At 38.0% G+C, this 23,971-nt stretch overlaps 1 long non-coding RNA gene across 1 annotated transcript in view; it reads right to left on the bottom strand.

The window, feature by feature from the left end:
* LOC106039294 (uncharacterized) overlaps window positions 1–23,971 on the bottom strand; it is a 302,419-nt gene that overhangs the window by 7,923 nt on the left and 270,525 nt on the right. The window contains exons 5-7 of the long non-coding RNA XR_001209156.3: window positions 11,273–11,435; window positions 9,012–9,173; window positions 1,292–1,400 (exon numbers count right to left, since the gene is read on the bottom strand). This is a non-coding gene — a long non-coding RNA (uncharacterized lncRNA). The remainder of the gene's footprint in view (window positions 1–1,291; window positions 1,401–9,011; window positions 9,174–11,272; window positions 11,436–23,971) is intronic.

The raw sequence follows: 23,971 nt of genomic DNA, 5'->3' as shown, positions 1-23,971 counted from the left end.
AGTTTCCCGCTGTCCTGTGCCATACCAGTTGTACCAATCTGGAATTCTTGCATACTTGTTTGCATCTCCAATGTGGTTGGTACAGCTACGTGGGAACCTGAACTGCTTCTGCGGAAACTGAGGAATATAACCCCCAAAAGAAAAAGGAGGGTCATTATGATACATAATGCATTTTTGCCCAGATTAGCACCCTGGATGAGAAAAATGAAAGAGAAGGAATAAGGATACAAAACAGATTGACATATTTACTATGAATATTTTCCAAGTTAAAGTATGTTTCATTTCCACATTTCTAAATTAAACTGAATTTCAGTTTTGAAAACGCATTTTTCATTCAAAAATGACACAAACCAAAAGGAAAAAAAGAGATTAAAGCAGGGAACTAAGTAGTTGAAAAGAAAGAAAGCAGATTACTTTGGACAGAAAGAACATTTTGAGGTGATTCAAATGATTATTTTTTGTTTGGTTCTCTGCTTTAATAATACCCAAGAAATCTTTCCCTTCCAGGGCAACATGCACTATGTGTGTTTTGGCTGTGAATTACTAAACTGAAAAAATGTCTTATTATTCAACTCTTTTTTCTCCCCCTTTCTGGTTCCTGCTAAACACCATCCTTTTTTCTTCTTGTCAGTGGCTACTTCGAGCAAAAACGCCCAAATAGGATGTATAGATGTGAAACCCAGGCATGATTTAGTGTGTGTACATTAAGTCACTTCTGGAGTTCACTCATAGCTCATTCTGCTCAGGAAGCTTGGGAATGACACCAGACCAGATTCTCAGCCACCATTAGCCACACGCTTAGAAACCATGAATCAGTGTGCGTAGGCACAAATAGTTCATTCTTCTCAGTGAAGAGTTATCTGTGCTATATCTCATTGCATATTTATGAATTGTGCGGGTAATGGTGGATGGGAGTCTATTATGGCAGCAGTTTTGTTTTATCTCATTTTCTATGAATTGTTTTCATTATTTTCTTGTTTGTTTGTTTTTTTTTCCCCTTTTACTGAATACTGTACTTTTTATTGCTTCACCAGACATATTTTATTCCATTCTCTTCACACACAAGATACACACGAAGGAGCAACTGACTTTAAGCATCTAGCTTATACATCTGTACATACTAGCAATTGAAAATGCTTTATAAATTGCAAAGAACTTAACACTATAGCTTGCAGCCAGGGAGTACATTTATACATTACATCATTAAAAAAGCATCAATGTAAATATATATATTTCAAATATATTAAAAAAAAAAAGTATGAAAGAGTACATTAGAAATTTATTTACTTACCAAGTTGGTCAACCCACTTAGATGGTATTCTTCTCTTTAAAAGATTTTCAGGTACAATGTTGGTTTCTTCTTTTGCTGTACAACAACCTGATAGCTCTCTACATTTGACCTGCAAGTCAAATATTCAAAGAATTCTTACTGCTTTCCCTAGAAAACTTTCCTTACATAGTACTGACTTCATACTGTTGACTGCACCCTTTGGAGAGAGGAAGGTAACTCAAGATCCACAATATATGTGTTTGGGTGAATTTCTCTGAACCAGGCTCAGGTTGGAAAACACCAGGTGCACAGCTGGAACACATTGGGTACACAGCTGGAGAGCATATTTCAATTTGGTTTGGTCCACAGAGAATTCAGTATCTGTGCTGACACTTACTGAGTGAGACATGAATGAAAGCAGGAGTTCACAAAGTGATCAGGAAATTCAATAACCAGGAGGTTCAGAAGCATACTCCAGGTCTAACACACATTAATCCAGGTGAATCCTGTCTCAATCACATGGGCCTTACATTTCTGTCTCTACTGCTGCCCTAAGGAATGTAGCTGGGACATGGAAAGGGGACACTGTTGCAGGGCACTTAGGAATTTGACTGAGTCTTGAGGAGTGCTCTTTCCTCTCTAGATTGCACTTACTGTGCAGGGAACCTGACAGGTCTGACAGACCTTGTCAACTAAGTGACAAAAACGGAGAGCTATGTCATGCTTGATTTTTTCTACACTATTTTTACCTCACAGTAGGCAAAATATGAGATAGGTGAGATACTCTGTTACCAGTATGCAAAATTCCACCAACTAAACTAGCATCTTCCATTTGCAAATGTGAGAAAGTTCCGTACAATTAAGAAAAAAAAGAAAAAAAATAGATTTTGTGCGAAAGCCTATAAAACACACATGAATGATGTCTCCAGCAGGGTAATGGAATAAGTGTTCACAGGGGGCTTTGATTTGAGAAGCTCACTCATTTAATGTTATATTGATAATAAAGAGGATGTATGTGCACTGGGACACATGGTCCTTTTTGGAACTCTGTTCAGGTTATAAAATGTCCATATTCTCTGTTTTATGTTCAAAATCTAATTAAGAAATCTTTGATTTACTTACTAATTCTTGATGTACTTCCAATATACTTTTCTGTTTTTGTTGTTGTTGTTTGTTTGTTTGAACTTGTATTCAGTATTCATATATACTTTGTTATGCAAAGGTATTCATTACATTTTTAATGCTGATTTTAATATGCTGAATCTAGAATATGAAAGGCACTATGACAGCCTTATAATATTGCATGCATGGATCTTTGTTCACTAAATGTCATGTCCATCTCAGAATCTGCATTCAGTACATAAATTCTAACTTGTCCTTATCAGAATTCTGCTCAGAAGTATAGTGATGCATAAAAACAAGAAGAAAATGATAGATCTGGCAATTATTTTTTGATCTTGTGAAATTTTGAGTTTTTTATCAATCATTGAAAATCTACCTTGATGCTACCGTGCATGGATTTCACCTTGCAAAATGCTACTGGCTATGATTTTCACGGTATGTACATGATTATATTTCTGTAATACACTCCTTTCCCAAAGTGAGCAAACACTCTTTTTAGAAATTCGTCCTAATGTGTGGAATTAAACAAAAAATAAACTAGTGTCACCAGAAACATGTTGAAATTGTATGTTCTTTCATTTAATGCCTCAGACATTTACAAGGTTGAGAACAGAGTGAAATTTTCAAAGCAGTTCTTTCAACATTTTAAATGTTTGCTGAAACAAGAATCTTGCTTTTTTTGAATAAACGTTGGACAGTGGAATTTCTCTGGTACAACACTATGCAGAAAAAAGCGTTAGTGTGGCTTGTGGAAATACATCAGAAATGCATATTTATCAGCTCTGTATCTATCAGCTTAGAGAATGGAAAATCTATCTTGCAGTACAAACAGCATATCAGAACTAAGCAATGTGGATTGGTCTAATTCTTCATGGTCAGCCTGTGATATAACTCAACAAATAAGCAAAATGTCAAGTATATCAGGAAAAATCACTCACAAGTGTGCTCAGGTCACCAAAAAAAAAAAAAAAAAAAAAAGATATTTATCAGTTAAGGTTCCTGCAGTTTCCCAGCTGCTCAGCTCCAATTGTCATCCCTACCTGGCAGAAATCACAAGTTCTTCATTTTGCTGCTTGAGGTTAATTGTTTTCCATGAACAGCAATATAATGTAATGAGAAGTGTCAAAGCTGCTCTTCTCCTGGAGTTTACAGAGCCCGGGACAAAATGTGTGGGAGCCAGAGATAAAACAAGATCAAGGGAAGAAATCTAGCAAAGGTATGCACTCTCCAAAGAAATATGACGAATCAGAATTCCTGATCCTCTTCAGGGTACATTGCAAGAATAGTTTGAGTAAATCCCCAACCTTATACCTGGATGAACAAGAACAGGACCAGCACTGGCTGTAACCACAGAATAATGAGGAAGGTTCCCTGAGTTTAATAAGGCTCATCTTTAAAATTCAAAGTTTATTCTTTTTTATTCCATAAATTGTTTGATGTGCCTTAGGAGGCAGTGGCGGGCTATTGAGAGGACTCAGGGCAATTCTGTTGTATCTGCATATTTTTCTGTTAGCACCACATAAAGACTTTAATCCTTCTGAATCTTGATAGCTGAAATAAAGGGGGGAGAACATTTTACTGCACATATTGTTAAGTGCTTTGCCAAAGTATACTAGGCAAAGAAGTTGCTGCTTCACCAGCAGGAGTAATACACACACCGGAAAATCCCAGTTTCTTTGCTAAATGGTGTTTTAATTCACAATAATTCCAGTGTCATGGATAAAAAAAAAAAAACTATTCTATAGTGAAATGCTTCATAGGGCATGGCTGTGCAGGGATGATAAAAATCAGAGAGCACTCAAGGTCTTATCTCCAACCCGTGAACACTCTCTTGCATGGAACAACTATCTCATGTGCTCCAAGTGAAAAAAAAAAAAAAAAAGAGGCAATTGAGATCTGGCTGCTATAACAATAGCTTCAGCAAGTTCCTTCTCACTGGAGGAAAGTGGTCTGGCAGCCAGGGAATGGATCCTGCCCTGCCCTGCCCTGCCAGGCAGCTCCTCTATCGCAGCTGGCAATATGTGCTTGCCAAAGGTCCCCCAGTGCATTGTTTCAAAGGAAAGAGAAGAAAAAAATCACTTGAAGGTATACAGTTGAGCTCTAACTGCTGCAAGGAAGATATCTTTCAGGATTCCCTCTCCAGCATCTTTATCTCCTGGACGCAGAAGTTAACTCTGCTTTCTGGCTTTGTAAAGTCAAAGTCATTGAGGATGTGCATGAGAGCTGGTGTTGCTCCCTTGCGGGCTGCAAGAGCTGTTCTCTCCTGGCATGGACGGCATTGCTGCAAGTCAGAAACTCCTGATTCCTGCCTTCTCCTACAGAGCTGTTTTAGCAGGTAGAAAGTCTGTGAGATATCTGTAGATATATATATTTTTGTGTGTATATGAATATGAACACCCTCTTCGAGTTCCCTTTACTACCATTGAAGCCTTCTATATACTTCATTCTTTGCTACATAAACTGTGATATGAAGCATTTCTTCTTTTCTCTTTTTCTTCTCTTTGAGTGAGTTTTAACACAGGAAAAAAGTGCACTTTATACTGATAAGCAAAATAAATAAATAAATATAAAACTCAGTTATACAAATGTTTGTGAACAGAAGAAAACGAGATATTAAAAAATATATTTATGTTTCCCAGAAAGGTTTAAAGACTAGAAGTGGGCGTAGCCTGCAGGAAAGTCCTTTTTTTTTTTTTTTTTTTTTTTCTGGGTGGCTGGTATCATTTCAAGCTGCCATTAATCCAGTGACGACTACTGAGCAGCAAAGTCCAAGCTACGTGAGATAATACCATTTTGAGACTGTGTGCAGAGTGGAACATCAGTATGTAGAAAATAAAAGGCTTCCTTGCACAGTCATGTGTTGGAGTCAGAAGGTGCGTGTAGGATGTTTCCTTCTCATGTAAGGGATTACTTGGAGCTGAACTCCCCATTCAGAAAGGTGACGAGGCTGTGTGCCTCTGGTACATGGGGAGCCATGCACCACAAGGAATTGACTCAAGTCTACCAGAGGAAATTTAGAGGCAGACAGATTCATAATCTGACTCCTCTATTCTGGAGCAGGGTAGTAACTGGTTTTGGCTTGGAGCCATGGACAAATCTAAGTCAGAAAAATGGAGAAAAAATGTCCCCCAGTGAACCTATTCTTTTTGCAGGCAAGTATATCCCTCTCGTGCTGTTCCTGAGGTGAGTGTGAGATAACTGTTTCTGAAAATTTTCAGCTCTTTTAGCTGAAGTTTCCTGAGTTTGTGTAGAAGTAATATCACAATGGTGTTTTCAATGTTGTCTAAATCACAATGAGATCTTAAAGCCCTGTAGGCAGTAGTCTGAGCACAATAAATAATACACCAAATTATCCAAGACTATCAAAAGTGATGAAGTGCAGCAGGCTGTTCAAAGACAGCTCTGCACTTAGTGTTTTATAAAAAAATAATTATATTCATGGAGAAAGACTTCTACACAGATGTTTACTTTGCACAATGCCAAACAACCTTAAGAAAAATTATTACAAGGAAAATCACAAAATGTCAGAATTTCCTATTCTGGGAGTTAAATTCGGCACCCCGTAAGCTCAGAGAACTTTTTGTTGTTGTTGATACCCACAGGATGAATCTTTAGGATAAGTCTAGATTTGCATGATTTGCTGCATACTCTTCCATGCTAGCACAAGGCTGTTTATCCCTTTATCCTTGAAGTCCAGTATGTTAGGTAAGGTAATCTATGTTATTTAGTATGTTATTAAGGGTGAACATAAATCAATTTTCTCTCTGTCTGCCCTTGTATGCAGATAGACCCTTTCCTGAATTCTCCAAAACACCTAATACGTTTATGCTTGTAACATTGACAAGGGGCCAAGGAAGTTCTGTTTGTCTCAACACCACAGATTAAGAGATTCCCAATAGCAATGAGACCTAATACCTCTTCCATGTACCTTTTTGTAGGTCTATACCTATGAGACTCACACCACATAAATAAGTATACAAAGAGCTTTCAGCTGTGCTGAGATATGAGTGCGGACCTCCCAATACTCAGAGCTTCAGCAGCAGAGCATACCCTTTCCTCCTGAGACACAACCTCAATACCAAGTGATATAAAGAACTAAAAGGATGTTATAGGAATAGAAGGATATTTCCATGCTGCCAGGTCACCAATAACTCCTCTCAGGAGAAAAATAAACTTTTATTTACCCTCCCCCCCCCCATTTTCTTCAGAGTACACAGATCCATGACACAGAATTACATGATGATACAATATCTGGTATTCCCCAGAATATGCCACCAATACGACATCATCTTAGAATCACTTTATGACAAACAACATCTTGCAACATACTACAAGTATCTATAAGAATCAATGCACAGTAAATATCCTTAAGCTTTTTCATGGGACATTGAGTTAAATTTTCTATGGGTCTAAAATCCATTTCCAAATGAAAAAAAAAATCTGTTATATTCTTTGAAATTTTGCAGCCTTATTAAAAGCTAATAGAATTTATACACTTCTGGAAAAAATCCTTCCCTAACATTTTTCTAAGCAAGCCTGAGCAATGATTCAGACAAAAAGTGAGAGTAATAAAACAAAAATATTAAGTCCCTTTCATCTTTATTTTCTTACATCTACAGAAAAATATGAATCTTCAGGGTCTTTTACACTCAACTTTTTTCAGTGAAGCTATCTGGTAAAGCAGAAAAATAGTAGAAAAGAAAAGGAAAAGGATAAAGTATGGCACAACCGTCAGGAAAGGTCCCCAGCTCTTACTGTTTCAGGAACTATTTAAAAAATTCTTATGCTGGGTAAATGAGTAGAAAATGTAGAGCCTATTTCTGGATTAATCTTCCATTGAGAATAGCCCAGACTAATCTCTCACTGAAGTATTTTGCTTCTGCTTTCCCTTGGGCCTCCAGTAAGATTAATGTGTGAATATAGCACCTTAGCTTATTTTGCTGCACAATGGTCATACTTGGTGGCAAATTATTAATATTTATGAAGAAACAGGGGTACCAGAAGGCTCTGTGCTGGATTAGCTCTCTAGGAACACATTTCCAATTCTGGGACAAGTGGCAACACTTAAAATGAATAGTCAGTTTTCGAGTGTCACAACATTCAAGGCTGGAAACCAGTGGCAGCATTTTCACAACTTCTGTCCCAGTATACATCCACATCCTTGAAAACTCTACTAGTTTTGGGAGCCATTGCAAAATGTACTCAGGTTTAGATTGTTGATCAACCCTGAACATCTCCAGTGCGTGACCTGACAGCAGTAACACAGGTCTCTTCTTGCCCTCTGTATTAATCTGTCAGGCCAGGTGTCAGGTTTTCTTTGCCTGTGCCCGAACAAAACCATCTTTCATTTTCAGGTGTGCTTACCCCAACAATTTACTTTGTGCTGTGAAGAAAACCACTGGGCTAAGTAGTTGTGGCCAGACTGCTCCTCAGCTTACAGATGGAAATAATAAAAGCATGGCAAAAACTCTCCATAGTGGGCAGTCTGTGTTACACAGCTGCCTGAACCTTGGAAGTATATCACAAGCCTCTCTGTCCATAGGTCATTGTTGGAGAAACCTCACCCACCTGTATGATGCACACTATGTCACCTCCCCAGTATTTCCTCTGTAAAGCTGGCAAAGAGTGTTCCACCATTTTACAAGTAAATAGGATAATCTAGCACCAAGAGATGGCCTGCAAGCTCATGCTGGCATCTAAGTGTGAGCTATCATGGCAAAAATATCCTTTCACATGTGTGTGCCTCTGCAGGAAATGGCATGCCAAGGGTCATGTACTATCTACAATGAAGCTTTAACTTGGGGCATGATGGGATCCCATCGCAGGCACCGCTAGAGCTTATAGGGGTCAGAAAAATGAATGTCCCGTGTTCCTTGTGCTGGTAAACAGCACCTATCTAAAGCACCTACTTGCTGTTTGGTTTCTGACTAAGGCTTCTCCTTCACATTAAGTGTATTGAGCAGTTTGTTGTCAGAAAGATGAAAAATGGGTCACAGCTTTACGCTTTGCTCCCCCTGCCTTCAGTGGGGCCAAGTTGATGAACTGATTCTGGAGTATTTAAGTCAGTTCCTGTAGAGTAGGGAAATGCATGTTGTGAGCAAGGACCTAATCCTGTTGTCACTGAGGCTAACTAATTCCATGAAGGGTCATGGCCAGATTATTTTTCCAGCTTAAATTCTTTTATTACTTGAAAGCAATAAATCTAAAGCAGAAAGGAGCACCCATTCGCTAGATATAGATTTATTTTCTGCTTTGCAGTTCTCAGAAATCACTCCTGAAATGGTGAACTTTTCTAAATGTCAGTTAAAAGGTTCACTGATTTCTTTGCTCATTTCCTAAAACTAATGTGTATGTGTGTGCTCTCTGGGCCTGCTGCTTTAGCTTATCCTGCCCAGCCACTCTGTAAGCAATTCCTTTGTCCATGCTTCCGTTCAGTACTACTATCTTCTGTTCTTTCCAAGCTGTCTTTCAAAGATCAATTCATGACTTCATCATAAAAAAAAAAAAACTAATACATTTCACTGTTCATTTAACACAATAAAAATTGTTGTAAATTTTAAAACAAGTATGCATTTTCTTTGTCTTCTTTTTATTGAATATGCACTTGAATATTCCTTACCTTTGAGGTTTCAACTTCACTTTGCCATTTTCTTGCTTTTATCTCTTCTAACTTGTTCTTAAAAACCTCCTGGTTGCCTTCAATGTTTTGTGTCTCCCTTTTTTTCCCAATAGCATTTGCATACTCAGCCTCTTCAAGCACAAATGTAGCAGAACAAAGACTCTGTATGCAGGGTCCCAACAATATAAAAAGACAGTATAAATAAATAATATACCTTCCTTTCTTTCTCTCTTTCCTTTATTGGTAACTTGGACACCGTGAGAAGAGAATTAATTTCTGAGGATATTAGGAGCTTTGTTCCAATGGCTGGTGAGGGAGCACAGCCTTGGAGAGGGGCCAGGTACGTGGAAGTTGTGTGCTTCCACCAGCTCCTGAAATAAGAGGTTGGAAGCCTCTTATGAACCTGCTGGATAACCAGGTAGAAAGCACAGATTTAATTTTTATGTCTGTAATTGAGTAGCCCCAAGGGAGTGAATGAAGCTTACCCTATGATCAATATGAGTACACCAACTGAAATACAGATTCTGCAGTCTGGCTTTGAACTTTTTATTTGTTTTTGATAGCCTGAAATTTAATTGTAGTCTTACTGTTGATATCTGAAAATTTTAGTTGTTTCCCACTTCCTCTATGTATTATTAAATTTCAGCCAAGTTTCTCTTTATTCATTTCACATTCCTTCAAAGTCTGCTTCTGCTTCTCTCCAAGCCCACTATATTGGCATTGCCACCTTCTCTTCAGACCTTCATCAGCACATTAAACTCGATGGAAGAGAAGAACAAGAAGTCAATGTGCTAAAAGAAGGCTTTTTTTTTTTTTTTATATATGTTTGAAAGGGATCTTTGAAATCTCAATGAGCTAAAATTGCATGCATGAAACAGCCTGCTTTCCTGAGGTCACAAGCAAGGTGAACTATTCTTATCACAACACAATAAAAGTGCCATTGTTTTATGTATAGCAATTCTGTAGTACACTCTACCTTGCGGTGAGCAATTTGTCTGAGAATAAAAGATAAGTGTTCACACTATACTTTTTATATGATCATTCCTGTTTGAGGGATCTTACTAGCCAAACTGAGGTAAAGAAAGTGAACGTAAAGAGAAAAAAAAAAAAAAAAAACAGAGAGAACAGAAAATAACAAGTTGGAGGATCAAGAAAAAAAGACAAAAGAAAACACAGGGCTGTAGAAAATTGAAACTAAAAGGACAAATTTTGCTTTAGCAAAATTTTAGCATTAAGGGGAACTAAACCAGGCTAAACCTATCATTAGTGAATTCTACATGGCATAAAAGATTTTCAGGAGCTTTAATGGCACCACACTCTACCAGCAGTGTCCCGACCATGAGAAAGATCCTCTTATCTCAGTTTCATGTCCCAAACAGCAGCTAATGGTGGAGGCTGAGGGACATGGGTCAGAGTAATGCCATCACATGAGCGTGCTTTTCCCATATGATCTCTCAGCTCCAGAAGTTTGTGAATCAAACCTGAGCCCCAGGTAATTTATATTTAATAATCTTCCAGATAATATCTTTCCCCCATGAACCTGTCTTATATCTCTTTCAACACAGGTAAACTTTTTTTTTTTTTTCTTCCTTAATTGTGTAGTTCATTAAGAGAAATCACAATTAAATGCAGGAGATCCATTTCCACTGGATCCACAGTCCTGGTTCAGGACTGTAAAATCATCTAAGATGAAATCTTGTTTCAAGTGTCCATAAATCCCCGAGTATTTAGTTCCAAGGACAGACTGGGTGGTGCTTTGAGCAACCTGGTCTAGTGGAAGGTGTCTCTACCCATGGCAGTCTATTTTAAGAATTAAAAAAGTCTGTTTATGCTTTCTACAGTTCTTGTAAAACTAAAACCAGGCAACTTCTGGATGTAACATTATCTTTTTTTTTTTTAATCTTTTGCTCTTTTTTTTTCCCCTTTCTTTTTTAATATTTTCACACTACATTCACACACATCTCAAAAATAAATAAATAAATAATTCTACAGTTCCTGTAACACAGTATGAGTCCGGGAAGGCTTTAGACTTCTAGATTCAAATTACTGTAATTCTGTCTTTTAACAAAACTTGTTATTTTTCTCATTTTTCAGAGCCACAGAAATACTGCAATAAGACAATTAGAGACACATTCAGCAAATTAATTACTCTAGATGCAATTCTATGAACAGATTCAAATCTTTGACCATTTAATGATGATTGAGTATTTCATGCCACTTCCCATTAGTGGAAAAGGGCCCTCTGAACAAATTGAACTTACCTCATTGAGCAGTCACCCTCCCAGGGCAGCATATTGCACTCAGTTGAAGCTGATCTAATGCAGACCTTCTATCACTTCAGTGTCAGGCAATCCGCATGCATTTCTGAAGATTCATGAATGGCAAAAGGGCAACTTGTATAAAGTGCTTCTCAAGACAGACTTTCTGTTCCCAAAAAAAAAAAAAAAATCTAAGTAAACCTACTTTTTAACTGAAAGACGTAGAACATGACTTCAGCCAGACAACTGCATGTATACATATATATATTTTAAAAAAAAAACAAACGTGTGGGAGAGAATTAGAGCTGTGTGCTGGTTTTGACATTCATATTTCTACCTTAGGGTTTAGCCCCTTTGGGCCTCCCCGCATATCTTCTTGAGGAGGGATGAAGAGATGTGTAGAGCAGGCAGACTTTTGGCTTGTTCTTACTCATGGTACAACAGGGTCAGTCAGTGAAAACTAGGATCTATTGCCTTCGCTTAAGATGCCAATTTTGAGGTATTTCTTAAGGCGTAGAACCATGAACTGTCCCTTGCACAGTTATTTGTACAGGGAAAAGCACAGTTTTCAGGAACAGGTATACAAAAGAACCATGGAGTATATTTTCATAGGAATTTCTCAACACTCTGCTTTCTTTTTGATTGGATGATCTTTTAGCTGCCATCAGAGCTGTGCTCCCAGAGAACTGGTGTTACAATAACGCTGCACTGCAATATTGAGAAACACTGGGCCAAACCTCATGTGTCTGTGGTGGAATTGGGCAGATGCTGATTAATAGTCAAATGCAGTATACAATGCAGTATTTAGAGCTGCTTTTAAAAAATATGTTTCCTGCTTGATGTCATTAGTGACTAAATTATACATTTTATGATCTATAGCTTGTGCTCAATGTGGATAGAACAGGGCTGACTCAGAGTTACAGGAGTGGAGCAGGCCTTAGGAACAATAAAGTTACAGGGAACAGCTACTGGAAATAATGCCTTTTCAGACACAGAGGCAACTTTTTAGTGCTTCCTTGAGGAGTATCAAAGCAGCTGTTTGCACTGTTGCATGTTTTTTAGCTAAAGGCTTGCACATAAGAAATGCAAGAACAAATGTTTCTCCGTGTTTAGGGTATATTTCTATTTGTCTTCGCAACTAGCAGCTTTCTTCTTATAGCCAGAATAATTTTCCTCATTCCTTTCATGGTATTCTGTGTTCTAAGGTGTAAATTGAGATCTATATATTTTTCTCATTAAGGAACAAAGCTCGCTACTTGATTACCACTAGGCTGACTGCCAAATAGTGAGGAAAGCCATGGATGTAAATGAGAGCTCTGCTCTCCAAACAGCTGGGGACACTATCAGTCCAAAGAGGGCAATACTCTTTTCCGGCACTTCTTAGCTGCACAAACTTCCAATGAATCAATAAATTCCAGAAGAAGAAAACGTTGTATTAATAGTCAGAAACAGCAAATGTTTAGCAAAACATTTTTTCACTTGAACTTTGCATCTCCTTCAAGCCATGTATTACAGTTATTCTGCGACTTTGTTTAGGAAAAAAAATTCAATTTAGATTATATAAAAAATATAGTTTATTTTGCTATCGATAGAAGTAACTGTCCTCTTCTGTGCCTCAGACAGTTTTTTGACTTTACTCTTTGCCTGAGAATCTAGCCCATATGGAGGCTCATGGAGGAAAGTTTCGTTCTATGTCTAGGCCCACAGCAAGATTCTAAGAATCTAAACTCTTTGGTGTCATTCTAAGCTCTGGAACACCACAGACTTCTCAGGTTAGCAGGGGAAAGTCTCTTTGTTTCGTCACTTACAAATCCTATTTCAGTGCTTGCCTACCTTCAGATTTTCTCTGCTTTTCATGGTATATTCTGTGGAGGCTTCTAAATGCCAGGTGCTTAAGGGATGAGGTTCCCTCACCCCATCCCTAACCGTACAGCGTAATAGTAATGAAGAAAAGGAGAGGTGGGTGGAAGCAGACAAGTTTTGCAAGGCTTTTCAGTATTATTTAGTTTAGTTGTATTTTCATACAAAACTAATTTAAGAACTGGATAAGTGGCTAGATTTGTGGTATATCCTTGCATAAGCTATTTCACACCATTAATGCCTGAAGCCAATCGTAGCATTAACCAAAGCATGCACCCTGTTCCACTGCAGTCACATGCACTAAAGTATCGTTACAGATTCTCCCACATATAGATTTTCCTGTGGGAAAAGAAAAAAACAACTTCTATTTTCATACTGATGATTACCTGACATCCAATTCTATCTGTGTTATTTGCTTGTGGACATCCAGGTGCAATAAGCACACAGGAACACACATACACAGGGCGAGGCTGAAGTAAAGTGTCACGGGACTTTGTTAAAGTGTAAGGTACAATGACAATTTAAATCATTATAAGGAATTATTTCTCTCTTTGAAGAACAGCTCTAACATAAATATATCAAGAACAACCAACAGTTCTAGCTGGGTAAAAGGAAGGAAAATATAAAAACATTTCATTTCTTGGTAAGGAGCCTATCTAGAAGTGTGCTGAATGGACTGCTCTCTGGGTTTTTATAATTATTCTTTAATACTCTCTGAATCTGTCACACACACACAGAAAGCAAGCTACAGGTGGAAACCCTAGATAAGGTCCAAATATTACATGGAGGCTGATGACATTTGCTCGGTTATATTCAGTAGCTTGTTACAAAGGTTTACACTATGACATAGTGCACTAGAGCTAACCCGCATTATCTGGGTTATTCATCCCAGGACTTCAATATGAATCAGTTTTATTGGTTTATGTATTTATTTATTTTTTATTTTTTTTTAATCTACCATATTAGCCAAATTTACTAAAGAAAGAAAAATCATTGGCAAATTTCATTCAGAAAGTGACAGAAGGAAAATAGGTCTCCAGTAGGTTCCTACAGGCTTTGCAAAAGCAGGTGAATAGCTAGAGGAAAATGATCCTCTAACTGCCCTGGTGAACAAAAGCCAACAGCAAAAGTTGACAGTATGAGATGCTGAAGAACCAACACAGCAGGAGAAACAACAACAAAACAGAAATGCTTGAACTGCACAGAAAACTTCAGCTAAAGTTTGCAGCCAAAAAAAGGTAAGTTGTAGATCCTCGTGAACACCAGAGAATATGATCTTTGATATATCTTCTGGCTCCAGGACCACTACTATTATACACCTAAAACCCTTCACTTATAATTTAATTTTAAGGCCATACAGTGAAACTGCTTAGAAAACCCACTCATTCTAGGTTTCGTTTTGACTTCATCCAGTTAGCAGGCATTTGATAATTTCCACAAAGCTATTGCAACATGCTGTATTTCTTATCTTTCTCTGGTCTCTGCAAACCACTGCAGATCTCAGCTGTGGACATAGAACTGCTGGAAGCCCTGAAGTGAAGATCTCCATAAAATAACCTGGCAGACCTAAAATTACATATCTGTGTAAAAAATTAGCAGTCCTATCAGAAAACATTGCCCTATGCATTTTCACCTTACCCTCCAATAATTCAAAGTTCCACTCAAAACAATATGCCAGCTCTGATTTCCTTCACAGCTGACTATGATGCTATTTTAACTACTAAACTCTCATATTCTATTCTCTTTGTCTCACAGATTATAACACAAACAAAGAGGAGAACACTGAAGTGTGTGCCAAAATGGTGACTCTTTGGCTTCACATTTTGTGATATAAAATATTATGTGCTTTCTTTCTCTGCTTGTCTCTTTTTCTCTGCTTTTTCCCATCACGAAGTCAATTCCCACAGTAATGCTTAGGGCAGAGTGTATCATTGCAGGGCCCAGATGGTTAGCTATGGAAAACTATCCTCCATCTGGTTCCTTAGTAATATCCTTAAGCGGATAAGCTTGCAGCTCTGAAACCGTGTTAAGTTTTCCATGCAACTACTGTCTGTAGCAATATATGCTCTGCATCTAGTTTGTTTTTTAATTTAGGGGGAGGAGAAAGGTTAGGATGAAGCAATGTACCACCGTAATATCAAACTCGCTTACAAACAGAAGAAAAGTTACCCAGAAAAAAAAATATATATATATATATTGCTAAAAGGTGGTTTCAATTTTAAAATAAATTTAAGTCTTTTGAATTTTCATACAATTTTGTATTTCTTAATTTCCTTTCCAAAACAAAGGCAGATATTTGTTTCCTTTGTCCTTCTACGCTTACTGTGATGATACAGACTGCTCTAAATGTCTAGATACTACTGCCTAATGAAAAATGAGATGTGAAAACCTTTCTTTTTGTAATTTAAAGAGATGAAGTGATGTTGAGAACAAAGTGAAATCAGGGGTGAAGCTAACTTCCAACTAACAATTGGAAAGTCTCTCAGTGCAGCTGGAGGGAAAAAAGAGACAACCTGGATGATAATATGTGCACAGATGGGATGTTTGGACTACAGAGCAGGCAAACTCCAATAGAAAATAGAAGAATATTTTTAAGATGTCCTAGAATAAAATGGAAAAGAGATTTTTTGCACATTTGCTGTCAAACTCCTCAAGAGTTATTCCAGCTCCAATGACTCTGGATCTTACCCCAGGCTGCAACAAGCTTTGGATCATGCTATCAATTGTAATTAGAGCAAGCAAATATTAAAGGTGCTGTATATTATTTCAGAAGGATACTGTGAGAAGATTTGATCATTTGGGAAAGGCAACTCCCAATCTACAAGGGTTACTGCTGTTTGTAGTTAGCAACTAGAAACACTTTGTTCTGTTATCAGAGAAGATTACATTGAATCATCTGCTTGTAAAATCACTGCTTGCAAATTGCTAAACCCCAACAATTAGTTCTCATAATTCTTGTTCATGAATACAATAGTCCTTTGGAGAACCAGCAAATACAAGTATTTCCAATTTGCTTAATAGAATAAGGGCACTTTTAAAGGGCTGCTGCATTTTTTAGTAACTTTACATTTTATTTAGACTGTAATGCTGTGAATAAGATGACTCATTCATGACAATATTGTCATATTTTTTCTGAAGTAAGAGAAATTGCAATTGTCACTTTTAACTGATAAAAATGAAGCAATATGTGAGGATAGTTCAAATCCATGAGGGGAAGGTGTAAAAGGGGCAGAGATGCTTGCTTGCCCAAGCACAGAAAAGACGTGTTTCACCCCTGTGGGACCATGGTGTTCCCCCGCTCTGACACGGCCACCTGGTGCCCCTGGAACTGTGATGCCCACAGAAGGACTATCAGTAGCTGTATGGCACCTGAGCACTTTAGTCCATCAGAAACCTGAATTTCACCAGTGTTCCTCCATTGCTGCATTTCTGAGAGGAAACAGCATTACTTGCTATCTCCTTGCTGAGACCATGAGAAGCTGAGCCTGCTCTTCCTTCACCTTGCCTGCTTCCATGCCCTAGCCATAATGGAGAAATGGGAGGTGTTTTCTGCCTGGATGGGGACAGGTGTGAGCAGTCCCCAGAGCTGAGCCTGTCTGAGTTCTCGATTTCTTTATACCACCAGGAGCTGAAGATGAACAGCCAGACTGCAGTGCCAAGACCAGCTGGGAAGCAGAGCCTGCTGATGCCTCCCTACTGGGGGATATTATTATCTGCAAACAATTTAGCCCTCATCACTAGTGGAGCAGAGCAGGACGATTCACAATCCAGCGCTTGGCTGAGACGGGCTAGCTGTGGAGAACTGCCATTTCTCGTCCAGCCTGCTGCCTGCTGCTCCCAGCTGCCTTTGGACAGGATAGTGCTGAGCTGGTGGTTTGCTGGGCTGGAGTCTGAGTCAAACACAAACGTAGGCAAAACCATGAACAGATGGCAGCAGGACATGGTCTCTGGTCTCAGCCTTGGCCCTACGACATGATGGAGTCATGGAGCATCCACAGTCTATTGGGCCTTTGGTGGGTTACTGAGAAAGTAAATAAACAGGTAATAAGGGGAAAAACAGAAGTAATTGTTTTATGTCTCAAACTAAACAGAATTTTACTGGATTAAAAAGAAAGAAAGAAAAAAAAAAGACAAAAAAAAAAAAAAGACACTTGATCAGGGCCCTTATTCCAGCCAAGTTTCAGAAGGGTGATGCACAAGGAAGTTCTGATGCTTCTCAAAGGAGTAATCACAACAACATCTTGAACATAAAAAAATAACTAGACTAATAATAATAATCAGGGACAAGTAAATTGCTATGTAAAATTAATGTCAGAATGCAAATAAACATGTAATGATTTCACGGGAATTGGGAGTTGACATGCTAAATCTACATGACCAGGGTTCTGAGGACACAGTTTGAACAGAGCTTATGGGTGAAATGCTGGATATAAACAAGAAACAAGAAAAACAAAGGAAATTAAAGAACAAACAGAATTTAAAAAGCCCTGTGTTGCTGCTTCGCATTCATGACCAAAAGAACAAAACAGATGAGAGAAAGGATTCACAGTGAATAAGTAAATTCCTCCAAGCCCTTCACAGGGACCAACCTAAGAAAGGGATGAATAATAAGGAAATATTTATGAGACTTCCTCAAAGGCAAAGCACATGGGGGAGGGAAAATTAAGGTCTTCAAGAAATAAATAGAAGTATTTCACTTTATAGAAAATTAAGTGAAATACACCATTCTCAGAGCTAAAGATTTATTATTTATAGCTACTGTCCCCAGTGCACATGCCTAAACAGGAGGGAATTTTTCAAAGGTTGATTTTTATTTCTTTTCTCATTTTTGTTGTAGTATATATTTGGTGCACATCCTCAGGTCCCCACCACCTGTGGATGGTGCCAGTCAGCATGGTTCCTTTGGTGTGAATGAAGACGGGTTTTTATTCCACCTCGGGATTCTGCCCACCATCACCTCACACTGAGATTTATGATTACTTTACTACTGGTCTCTCCAAATATTCGTTTATTAAAACCACGAGAATATATATATATAGTTTTTGTATGCTATTTGCACAACAATTTGCATAGCAGAAGTGAAGAGGGTTTTGCTTGTTTGTTTTTTGTTTTATTGTTTGCCATATTTCCTTTTTAATGTATTTGTGATCTCAATGAAAATTGAAAGGGGAATTTCTTAAGAACACAAGGGGAATGGGAGTGATGGTAGATATGCAGAGAGCTACAGTAAAATTTAACTTCTAAAATGAGCTACATCAGACATAGTACCCTATGGCATGTGAGGTCCTTATTGCCTTGAGAAGAAAATTCCGACACAGTAGTATACATCTTTCTTCACGTTATTCTTGGTGATAGTCATGGTGACAGTCTTGTGAGCTCTAGACCCTAGAAGCAGACTTACAAGGAATATATTAATGACTTACTGTTGTACTGTCCTTACTGCATGATTTCAAATTCCAACCCTGAACTGGATTGGATGCTTTCTGAAGGATGGCTCTTGGACTAAGGTGAAGAACGTAGAAGAACTTCACCAATAAAATACAATCTAGAATACTTAATTAGACAAGCTTTTTGCCTCGAGTGGACAGTCACATGAAAGACTGTGAAAAAGTATGAAAAGGTGCCAAAAGGGAAAAGTTCCCAAGAGCCTTTCAGCTCTTGTTCTGAATGCTGCACCTACAGCAGACACTGGTGTTCGGCCTTTTCATTTATAATTCCTCCCACTCCCCTGAAACAAGATACAACAGGATTATTATTATTTTTTTTTCTTTAAAGAGCAAAATACCATCAGTTGTGTTTTTTTGTTTTGTTTTGCTTTTTTTTTTTTTTGCTCTTTTTTGCTTTTGTTTCTTAAGTAGCTGACAAACCATATCTGTGCATGGTTGATCTTTCAAGGCTTGTACTTTGTTTGCATTTCAAGGAAAGTGGAAAAATAATGTGAAAGCCTGAAGGACAGCAGCTTCTGGCATATGCTACTCTTTCATATTTTGTAAAACTAATGGTGCATACCATCCTGAGCCATGAGAGATATGTTATGCTGTCATCTGAACTGTCAAAAACATGTGGTGGTTTCATTTAGTCTGGAGCAACTTTGACCACTTTAGCCAAATTTCATTAGGACAAACTTGTAAATGATGCAGCTAACATGCATTACAGCTCCCGACATTGTATGTTGGAGGGACAGATATTAATGTAACTGTACAAATAAAGCAAAGACCAGCACTACCACGCAATACAAAAACTACTTAATATCATTTGCAGAAGATACTGAACAAGTCTCGGGGTGCAGAATTATCAAATATGAAACTGAAAGAAAAAAAAAAAAGGTAAAAAATAAGTGTTAAGGTAAGAAATTCACCTGGAAAGGAGTGGAATAGAAGTCTGACAGCTTCTTTGCATCTCATTGATGCCACCAAGCAATGTGCCTTGCCAACACCTACTCATGGGATGGAAGCCATTTCTGGTTTAAATGAAACAAAAATCTTAAATGACACAAGAGACTTCAGTAAGCAACCTAAGAGGTGTTGCCAATGCTCAGAGTCTCTAATTAATAGGGCCTCTATATTCCAGACAGCTCTAAATCCAGATTACTTTCAGTCATCATCTGCATGTGGTTTTATGTATTCATAAAACAGGGCTTTTGTAGGATTCCCTGTAATGGTCTATACTGACACATACACAGATGTTTCAGGCTGAAAACACTACAGCATTCAAAATATATATTCATGGTATTCTACTATTCTACTTAGAGTTTATTTCTTGTAATATATTTAGTGTCTTTCTATTTTTAAGTCAACACCTGAGCTCCTTGCAGCTGCAAGATGTGTCTTAAACGGAAGAATAAATAAATCCCAATGATTAGAACACATAGTAGTATATTAGCATAGCTTTCTTTGTGCTGCTTATTCCAGATGCACTAAGCCACGACAGAGCCTTTCAAGTGCTTTGCAGCAGGTTCATCAGGGAAACTTTTTTTATTATCACAGTAGCTAAGTAGTTTCATCTGCACTGTGAAAAAAGTACATGCCAAGCTAGGATGTGAATCTCTACCAGCTATGGTTTTTAACCCCATGTATAGATATCCAGCGTGTGCTAAGGACAGGTTTGTCATCCGTTTGTCTCTGCAGCCCTGAAGTCTAAGTGGCCTGTGCCCTTCTCCTCTCTTCTTCCTCTCCTGATCACCCAGCTTCTCCTGACATTTCCACTTTAGGCATCCTCATACAATTGTTTGTGCCACCATGGGGACAACTGATCCAGAATAATAACAGCCAGTTTTGACTAGGCTATTTTTAACCAGTACCAATTGCTTGAGGTGGTTCAAGGCATGGATGCAAAAACGTCACTGCTAGCAGAGCTGAGGAAGGGTGAAGGAACAGAGACAAGCAGGCAGCATTTGCAATCAACTTCTCACCCTTTTAAATAGGTTTCGCAATTTACACCAAACTAACCAAGAAAAAAAAAATGTTTTCTGCTTCTTTAGAGATCGAAAATGGCTTACCAGGTGAAACAAGCCCCAGTCCTGGTGCAAGGGAAGAGCTGGGAGCATGCAAACAGGCACGGAGAGCAGAAAGGACACAGAGGAAGTGATACCACCTTTTTGGTGGCAGCTTGCAATTTGATTTTCCTCAGCCACAGCTGAAAAATGCACCATTTGCTATTCATTTAAATGAATGTCATGAATTTATGGAACAAGTACTGCTCCAGGAAACAAGTTGTTTCTGTGGTTCCCCTTGTTAAGCTCAAACTGTTTAGGACTACTCGTGTGTTCTGTTTCTCAGAAATCTGGTAGAAAGCTGATATGAGTTCCAATAGGACAGCCCCTCTCATGGGGTGCTGGAGACTGACAGAAGTTAAATGCTTTCTGCAAGCAGAAGGTTACTCTATCTTATATTTTTCACTTAAAATTGGTAGAATCTAGTACAGTTTAACCTACTGGTTTTGACCTATTGACACTTCATCTGTGAACAACCTATGGTGTGCATCACCAATGCACTGAAGCAAACACGCATAGCAACACCTGTTAGAGCTGAGTGAATATTTTCATTTCAGTATTTTGTATAAATAGGCCATTAAGAGCAAAAGAAATTTTTCCACAGTGTACCAGCTGCCCAGAAACTAATTTAGAAAAAGAATAAGCATTGTGCTTATGTCAACATAAAATCTTTTTATTTTTCATTTAAAATCACTTTTCCAAATATTACTGGTTCCTTAAAAAAAAAAAAAAAAACACAAAACAAAACAAAAAAAAACCTCTGCAAAATACCTAGACATAGGAAAAAAAAAATACCTGGGTTGTCTAAAAACTTTTGGACCAAAAGAACAAGATTACAAATTATAAAATTGTTAGCAAAAGTCTGAGTCCTTCTCAGCTTTAATGACATGGCACGGAATGATTGTGGCTCTGCACAGTTATTTGAAAGGGAAAATACCACTGGCAGTAATGCAAGAGACTTTTTCTGTTGTCAGTCATCAGGAAGCAGATGGCACGTCTTGGCTGAGTGGCTTCTTGGGCATCTTATTTTAACAACTACTTCAGCATACCTGACAGCAGAGTCAGATGTAAAACACACAGCCTAAACATGGGCTGCGATAACTCAAGTGCAATGAATTCCCAGTCACTGCAAGATTAACAGTAATCCAGAGCACAGGAGTTCTGTTTGCCCTGTACGGGAAAAATACCTTCATCTTGTCTGAAGTTAAGGTACTTATCTGCAAAATCCTTAGATCATTTGCTCCTACTTTGATTATTTAGCATTAAAATGATGTTGTGGTTTGTGGGTTTTTTTTGTTGTTGTTGTTTCTTTGTTTGTTTGCATGTTTGTTTTGTTTTGTTCTGGTTTGGTTTGATTAGCAGCCTAAGAATGACAAAACTAGTGCCAGAAAATAACAAAAACTTTTCACCTGTCATGTCAGCTTAAATCAACAAGAATACTTTTTAATAACTCTTGACTCATGAGGTAAAAACAGACATTTTATAGGAGGACAGTGTCACGTGCCTTTTGTTACTTAAATTATGACTCTATTATCAGACTGTCTTTGGGATATCTCATTCTGGAGGACTACTTTGTTGAGGACTACTTTAACAGTCATTCAGAGCTTGCAGTAGAAATTATCAAGTTGGTCCAAATGGTAATTTAGGCACAGGGATATGATATTAGCCACACTTTTATCTCGAGTTTGATTGAAAAAAAAGGAAAGTTTAAAGTAGTGACTTCTGGAATCCCTGTAGATTTAACTTCTCTTTTTTTTTTGTTTGTTTGCTTTTGTTCTTTTTTAAGAGTTACACTTGAAGCTCCAAGGATGCCTGGATGTCCAAACACTGGGCATGGCATCAGCATGTAGGAAGAAGGACAGCAAGGGCTGACTCAGCAGGCTTGCTGGGCTTGGAGGTTTGCTTTCTACAGGAACTATGAGAAATCCCATGGAAGCCAATCCCCTGCTCTTTCTGAAAATGACAATGGATGTTCACTTGCTGCTTCACATATGAAGAAAAAAAAAAAAAAGGCCCTAGAACACTTGTCTACCAGCATACACTAAATGTGTGATATGGCCAGGAGCTGAGCTCCATTTTTTTAAACAGACCAGTGCCTGCAGCACAAAGCATTCATTCTCATTCTGTTTGTCTGAAAGATAAATTATTCTGGATATAGCCTAATCTAATAGGGATCTGGCTACTACAGCAGTCTTTAAGGGTCATTAGTCTTTTTAAACAGTCATTAGAAAAGCAAGATGCCTATATGGGCAGTATGTAGCAAAGTAACATCCGAAAGCAAATAGCCAAAATACTGTCATCAGAGGTAAACAAAGCTACAGAGCTCTATAACTCCAGAAAATAACAGAATATATAATTTTAAAGAGGTATTGATTCTCCTTGCCCATAAACATGTATCAGTTCTCTTAAGTCTAGTACAAATCATGCATGCAAACTGGGAGAAGAGAGATCTCATTGCATGTATATACGTAGGAAAAGAGACTAGGGGTTTGTATGAATTAGAGTATAAATTGATATGCGTATGTGGAGTCCAGATATCTGAATATTTAGTTAAGCCCACATGTCTGAGTCATTTGTGGAAAGGTGTCACTTTATTTTATGCACCATATAGCAACTGAAAGACTGATTGTGAACAGGGTGAGACCATGAACCTACATATATTATCTAAGCTCAAGACCAAGCTGTAAGTACATAAAGCAACTGTAGATCAATTAAAAACCTCAATAGATAGCCAGTAAATCACTTTAGTGCCAATATTTATCACTGCATTAGATCTAATGCCATTAATTCTCTTTTGTCTCTACTGCCTCTACCAAACTGTGGATATAAAATGGGAGTTTATGCAAAAGGGAATTATTCCCATGAGACAATTAACTTACTCTAGCAAAGTTATAGGCACTTCATAGGTATGTGTTGCACATGCACATTATAATTGTTAATTTTAGGGACAGTGGTGGGTACCTCACTGAATGGAAAAAGGAAAGAAAGCAAAGAAATGCAATCTGAATGCAACGCAGGAACCTCTGCTGCATTTCATCAGTCTGTCACCTGAACCAACACTAGTCTGTAAGAAAAAAAGACAGATAGACTCACAGTTAAGACTTCTTACTAGCCTGACCTGTGGGAGATTGAGACAGACAGACAAGGATACAAAGAGTTCACAGGCTAATTTTCCAGACTGCAGCCACTGCAACAGTCTTATTAGGCAAGGTTGCACAGAAAAGAGAAAAGCAATAAATCCATACAAGTTTTCTTTCCCCAAAGAAACTACTGCCATGGAAAAAAAAGTGCAAGAATAAGGTCCTAGGGAAAAATTATACTGATTGATAAATCTCTCACTATGCACTTAA

The sequence above is a fragment of the Anser cygnoides genome, chromosome 6, assembly GCF_040182565.1.
Source record: "Anser cygnoides isolate HZ-2024a breed goose chromosome 6, Taihu_goose_T2T_genome, whole genome shotgun sequence".
Taxonomy (NCBI): domain Eukaryota; kingdom Metazoa; phylum Chordata; class Aves; order Anseriformes; family Anatidae; genus Anser; species Anser cygnoides.
The sequence above is the reverse complement of the archived record's forward strand: the minus strand, read 5'-3'. Positions and strand labels throughout refer to the sequence as shown.